This window comes from Micropterus dolomieu, linkage group LG17, assembly GCF_021292245.1.
Source record: "Micropterus dolomieu isolate WLL.071019.BEF.003 ecotype Adirondacks linkage group LG17, ASM2129224v1, whole genome shotgun sequence".
NCBI classification, from domain to species: Eukaryota; Metazoa; Chordata; class Actinopteri; order Centrarchiformes; family Centrarchidae; genus Micropterus; species Micropterus dolomieu.
In genome coordinates, this window is record NC_060166.1 from 17,296,133 (window position 1) to 17,303,232 (window position 7,100).

Consider the following 7,100-nt stretch of genomic DNA (forward strand, 5'->3'; position numbering starts at 1 on the left):
TAGAGTTTAGAGAAATAGGTGTTCTTTTTGAAAAACTGAGTTTTGGTTTTGAAATTTTAGTTCAATAGCCAAATAGTATTTAAACAATTAAGAAAACCTGTTACAGAATTCACTGACTAGAAGTAAGATGCAACATAAATACAGAAGTAGAGCAAAGTCACCAAAGAAAATTGAGAAAGACTTGAAGCTGTACAAGTACAAAGATGCTGAAAAGAACTGACCATTACTACATTTTCTCTCAGACCCACAAACACCACTACAGCTTATTCTATGCCCTTCTTTTAACTTCATTCTACCTGAATTCTAAGCCAACACTTGGTCATGGAAAATCTGCTGTATTTTAGCAAGACCCATGTGTGTCCACTATGTGCATGTGTAGGCCAGTTTATGTGTGTGTGCATTGTATGTCTGTTTGTATATGTTCATGCAGCATGCATCACAGTCATACAGCAATTTTCCAGTTCCATGTATTTGTCCTCTGACCTCAATTTAAAACCAAGAATGTCCAAAGCAAAATAAATAGGGATGAAAGATTTGATCATCACATATTTGCCCTTTGGTGACCATATTATTATCGCTTTACCTTATTTATTTTCCCTTTGAAATTTTTTTTTTAACTTGAATTTATTTACTCCCTGTTTGTCCTGTATGTGCCATCTCCTCCTTCATTCAACCTCCTACCACCTTCTTCCTTTTCTCTCTCTTTCCATTCTTTCTCTGGTCTCTTCCATCGCCTCATCTCACTTCCTCCTCTTCTCACTGAAACAAAATAATGGAAGTTATTGTGCCTAAGGCTGTTGGAATGCTGTAAACATCTTCAGTCTTCAGGCTCTACATTTTCTTCCTTATCCTCCTCCAACTTATTGTCACAGAAAAGACACTTACTTTCTTATGGTGGCTGTTGCAAAATGGACACTACTAGTCATCAGTTCTGATTGGCAAGTCAAACTGAAACTGCACCTTTTGTTTGATGAGGGACTCAAAATTACCTATCAGTTTACTTGCTTCTCACATAAAGTAAACATCTACGTGAGAAATGCCACACACAATGACATCCAGGGGCGGACCGGAGCCGAACGGCCGGTCCATTTCAGGCCGAACCGGCCAGGGGTCAGGAGTTTTTATTTTTCACTTTCTGTTTTACTTTATGATCTGCGACTGTGCCGACCGGCCAGTCTGCTGCAGCGAACACTGTCTGTGTGTCTGACTGTGCCAAGCCATTGCTTTCAATATGGAGGGTGTGTACGAGCAGCCCCTCTTAAACTTGGACCGATCTTCGTTTTTGCTGAAATCTGATTGGCCCAACTGGGCTGATCAAAGAAGTTTACTTTCCATCTGGAGCGAGTTTAATTTTCAAATGATTTACGGGGCGGAAGTCAGCGCTGGGTTGTGTGATAAGCTTAACAGAGAAGGTAAATGTGGAGAAGAGAGTGACAGAGGAAAAAGAAATGTGTGATGCAGACAAAATAAGAATTAAGAAGAAACAATGTTGGCATAAGAGGCAACTAAATTTGCCAAATTAACCGAGGAATCTGTGTATGTACTTATGTATATTAGCTGTTGAGGTCAGTAGGGGTGATGCACAGGGACAGGTTGATGATGACCCCAGTCATGTTGATGAGGAGGGAGAGAAGGGACAGGAGGAGCAGCAGGAGGAGAAGGAGGAGGAGGAGAAGGTAAATGGAACCAGACAAAACAGTGACAGGTACAGGGGCAGTGTGTTTTTAGAATTAGAGAATGGATTATTGTAAGTCATATTTATTACTGATGTTCTTCTTGTGCATATGTAGCTGTACAATCAGTAAAAGCAGAGTCAGGGTCCAGCACAGGAGAACCTCAGCCAGGGTGAGGCCTACTCAGAGCGAAAGATGAGGGATTTGATTTTTATGCACAAACATACACACTGCTGGATTCCCATGCTCATGTTTTCCTCGGCTCCGCTGCTTCCACCGTCATCTACTGCCGCCTGTCCTTTGAAGAAGGAGGAGAGGATGTTAGCTAAGTGCTACCGCGCTGCACAATGCGCAGGTGAAAATTATTAAAGTTAGTTGCGCATTGATTTTATTGATCATGTGAAAGTTTAGTTGCAGCAGTCATTCAATAAACAACTGCCTGTCTGTACCGAACAGGAAGAATGACTCTCCGTTGTTGCACACCACAGACAGCCGCCTTTTTTGTTCTGTCAACATTACGTTATCAATTAAACTCTAGATAATTCATTATTGACATTTGTTAATCGATTTAGAATCGTCCAAGTCCGTATCGTGATGCATCTAAAAATCAATTATTTTCCACACCCATACTATGCAGTCATTACCAGGTTCCAGTCTGATTGAATGGTCCATTGAGTATAAAGTTGATTAATCTGGACAAAACATTGGGGTTATGGTTATTTTTGCATATAATCTGTGAGGAAACTAGGCTGATCTTGTCTCTTTTGCTGATGTCTGGTACTTTCCCATGTATTCTTTAAGGTTATCGTGGATAGCTGCTGACTTATGTAGTTATCTTCTACAAACACAGACTTCATGTCAGTATGAACTCTTGTATGAGTGAGTGAAGTGCTAGTGTTGAAAGACAGGAGCAGTATTAAGTGGACTGGATCTCACTGAATTGCTTGCAGCCCACTTGCTGCCCACTGTTGCAAGACCCTGCCATATTCGATGTACTCTAGCTGAAAAATTCTATAGAAAAAACAGACAGGAGGGTCATGAATATGGAAACTTAAAATTAACAACTGCCACACAAATGCAAAAGACTCCATGTTTCTCAAGAGGGTCTGTTGAAAGGCAACCTGTACTCAAATATTGCTTCTACAAAGGTACAAAGAACTGCCATACAAGTACTTTCAATGTGAAATGTGTCACCTGGGGCTAGAAGGGGTTTTACACCTTGCTAGACAGATGTTTTATTGGCCTGGGATGCAAAAAGATATTGAGTTTTTTATAGCCCAAGTCTGTAAATGCAACATCCAAAAAATAACCTGCAGTGCAAAGCAGAGTCCCTATGTGTCATGTACCTGCAACATTAGAGATAGTTTCAAGAGGTCATCTTCATCTTGAAAAAAGCAGTGGATGGTATTAGTATATTTTAGTGATTACTGACAACATCACAATGCCCAACCCGCAACAAATCAGGCAAAACAGGTTTGTTTCCTCCCTTGGTGTGGATATTTTGGGCAGGTGTGAATGCAGCAGTCGCACTTGGGTGTGGACCAAACAACCGTACCAAGAACCAGCTAAAGAGGTGGTCTTAGCCCAGTTCCAAATGAACTCTGCTACGGCCCGTTTACGGTGGCCCGACCTCGATCTGACCCAAATGCAGAAAGCACTTTGCCTTTTTTGGAGTTAACAGGCTCTCGTAGTAAGTACATTCAGGTGTTTGTATATTTTTTTAACTCCAATTCCACATTTATTATAATGTATACATATATATATATATATATATATCAATATAGCACAATTTTCCTGTTTATGTATAGGTTTTATTTCACACTTGCTATGGCATAGTCTGTTTCCCATGCCAGTAAATCCCCATTGAATTGTTGTGAATATATATGATAATTTAATATAGTTTAGAGTTGCCAACTATCCTAATGTGCATCTGAGATGTTGAGTGTAAAACCGGTCTTGTCATCACTCTGTGTCCACAGGGCCATGCAGGTAGTGATGGTGTTGTTGAAGAAGTTGGTTTAGAAGAAGAAGAACTCTTTCACACAGAAAAACAGAGTCATAACATTGTGGGGCTGGGTGAAAAAAAAAAATTCCGAGAATGATCCTAACATCAATGTAATAATAATTAACATACACATAAAGCTGACTGATTGAGACTCACCTTAAAATCTCTTCTCCACCTTACTCATCCTTTTTTTGGGCAGCTCTGGTGTAGAGTCAGGAATGCTCAGGCCATGTACAGCTGCCCATTTGTCATAACGCTCTTCTTCCTTGACTTTCAGCTCCTCTTTCAGGTATCGCTGTACTTCCTAGTGAAAGTCCAGAAGTTTCTTCACTCTTTCCCTCTGGTTGTCTAGATGGATCAACTTCTGTCTTTTTTGCTGCTCTCACTGAGCTTGGGTCGTTGGTCGAGCCATGCAGGAAACTACACCAGTGGAGCAGAGGAGAATATTTTTATGTTAGAACAGCACAGAATAAGTATGTGCCACAAAGCAACATCATAGCGAAAATGGTTTATAGCAGGAAAATAACTGAAAAAAATATTATTTAAATAAAAAAGAATAATTATTTTTTCAGTGCGTGGAATATCTTACTTTGGTAAATCCTATTGCCCTCCTCTAGCTCTCTCCTGTACGTTCTGTCAATCTTCCTCATGCTGTGGTCCTGCAACAGTTTGTAGAGCCAATTCAGAAAGCATTTCTTCGATTATCTCTTCTGCAAGAACTGTAATATCTTCATATTGATCCACTTCTTCAGCCTGTAATATCACAGAGCTAGAGGAAAAACATCTGCAGCAACAGCAAAACATTTTTTGCTGTTGCTGAAGATGTTTGCTCTCTTGCTGGCCTTTCCCCATCTCTTCTATCATCTTCCTCTCCTTCTCAGCCTTTCCCAAATTGACTTTAAAGACGTGAATCTCCATGCTGGAGTGCCGAGTGGGTCTGATCTTCTTTTCACTGGGTTTCATTTACTCTGTGGGAACGGCAAAAATTTTAGCCGGACTTCTGGTCTTGGCCACTAAAAACATCTGCTCCAATGACGACAGTTACCCATGTGAACATTCTGGCTACGGGAGACATCACCGTGCTGGAACACATCCATTTTTGTGGTGGACTTGTTTAGACGACTCTCCAATATATATACATATATATATATATATATATATATATATGTATATATATATAGTGTTTTTTGATTCTCTGTTCTCAGTTCAGTCGCTGATACTTCTGTATCACTACTGTAAATTATAATCTGAGACTATTAAAATGACAACTGTGTCATCGTCAATGTTCCACCCCTGTTTGTGGAACCTAAATGATGTCACGGTTGTCATTTGCGTATTCTGTTCATTACTCTTAATTCTTTTCTTTCTAAAAAAACATTTTTACAAACAAGAAGGCAGTATGAACATGGCATTAAAACATTTGATATATGTCTGAGCAGAAGAATTAAAAACATAACCACCACAAAATAAAATTAAAAAAATAATAGTATTACCTTTAATGTACTGTATACCAAATCCACAGTTTTTTTTATACATTCATGCTTGTTCACGTCTTGCCTCTACACTGTATAGTGTAAAGTAACCAATGCAAGCTAGCTAATGTGGCACCTTTTCTTAAAACCTTTCCAGTTCTTTTAATTAAGATTATTTTTAATAATATACTGTAATATTTGGTTATTTTGTTCAGTTACACATTTACGACACTTGGTACCACTCATAATTAACATATATTACACGTTGTGTAATCTCTACCTCTGTCCACTTATCTTGTTGAGGTTTTTAATATATTCATATATACTGTATTATATCTGTATATTATAACTCCACTGTACATATTAAGATATAGCATAACTGCATCTATCTGTAAAAACACTATATTTCTGCACTTCTGATTAGATGCTTCGTATTTTTACCCAGACAATAAAGCTGAATCTAATGTAAGTCATTTAGCTGACGCTTTCATCCAAAGCGCCTTTAAATGTTATCTATCAGAGGTTGCACGCCTCTTAAGCAATAAGGGGTCAAGTGTCTTGCTCAGGGACACGCTGATGGATGTCACGGTCAAGTGAACTAAGGTCTCCCACAACGAAGGCACGTATATTGTCAACTACACCACCACCCATCTAATCATGTGTTTGTCCAGGTTGACTCTCGAGTCAAATGGGTCTCAGCTGCTTGAAATGACGACTGATGTACAATTTGTCACCGCTCGACAGGTGATCAGCTTGAATAGCTGAGTAGAGGTAAAAATGTGTATATCCAATAGCCATACAGCTGCCTTAGTGAATAGCCCAAACAGAGGGGAACACAAACCCACTGAAAACAACATTTCACTGTGATCCTCACTCAATAAATAAAATAAATGTAATATCCAGAAGGGGCTCCTTTTGCGGCCGTGGCGGTCTTTACAAATCGTTGGAACCAAACTGCAATAGCTTACTAGTTGTTTATAACTGGCTAAGTACTAATGACCATGTTTAAGTGATGGGTATACCTCTCTCCCGTTTCTTTCTCATACCCCACCTATGGTTCCATGCAGTTCAAGGTGAGTTATACTGTCTTTTGCCCTCTTATCAAAACACAACATACAGAACCAAACCATAATACAGAAATGACAGGCTCTATGTTAAGTCCACTGGCTGAGCAGTTGTTATCCTTTTACTGTATATTACATATAAACCAAAACATAATACATACATTGTGTGTGTCTAAAGGGCTCCAGAAATGCATTACATTTCCTTATATGGTCTCGATGTCAGTCCCTATTGGGTTGCAATAACGCAGTATACCTCCACTCCATCAGCCTGCCGTCATATTATTATTGACCATCTGAGAGATGAATGCTGCTGGATAATTATCTGCATGTATCACAAGCATGACTACGGCACAAGCCAGGGGATAGCTCATAAAACTATGAACAACCCAATGATCTGCCAACAAAGGCATTTAAGAGGCTCAGAGGGGTACATTCAATACTACTAACACAGAAGGAATACAAAGGGAGGCGGTGCTAGTTCAAAACAGCAGATGGATAGATCATTTGAATGAATCACACTGGCCAGGGAACCGAACATTGCACCCAATATAGGGCTGGTAGCTGATGACAAACACAAGAGAATTACCTTGTACTTCTTCTGCTTCTGACAGGCATAAAGACTGGGGTACAAAATAACACGGGGACGAGCTGAAAGACAAACTGATTCGCAATAAAAGAGATGGATAGGCAGACAGACGCAACAATCCACAATCAGACGACTAAACACATCAGCCAGACAGGCGGGGAGAGAATCATCATGCGATAGAGCAAGATGGACAAACAGAGTGCATCACGGGCAGTAAAACAGTGTTTGTTGTCATGTCCATAAGTCAGACTCCCCTGAGTTTTTACTCTGAAATGAAAATCGGACGTTGCAGTTCCTCCG

At 39.7% G+C, this 7,100-nt stretch overlaps 1 long non-coding RNA gene across 1 annotated transcript; it reads right to left on the reverse strand.

The window, feature by feature from the left end:
- Positions 1–3,582: 3,582 nt before the first annotated feature.
- LOC123986258 lies at positions 3,583–4,429 on the reverse strand. Its single transcript, XR_006828830.1, has 3 exons — positions 4,268–4,429; positions 3,835–4,098; positions 3,583–3,708 (listed from the first exon to the last, which is right to left on the reverse strand). It is a non-coding gene; the product is annotated as an uncharacterized LOC123986258 (long non-coding RNA).
- Between the last annotated feature and the right edge of the window lie 2,671 nt (positions 4,430–7,100).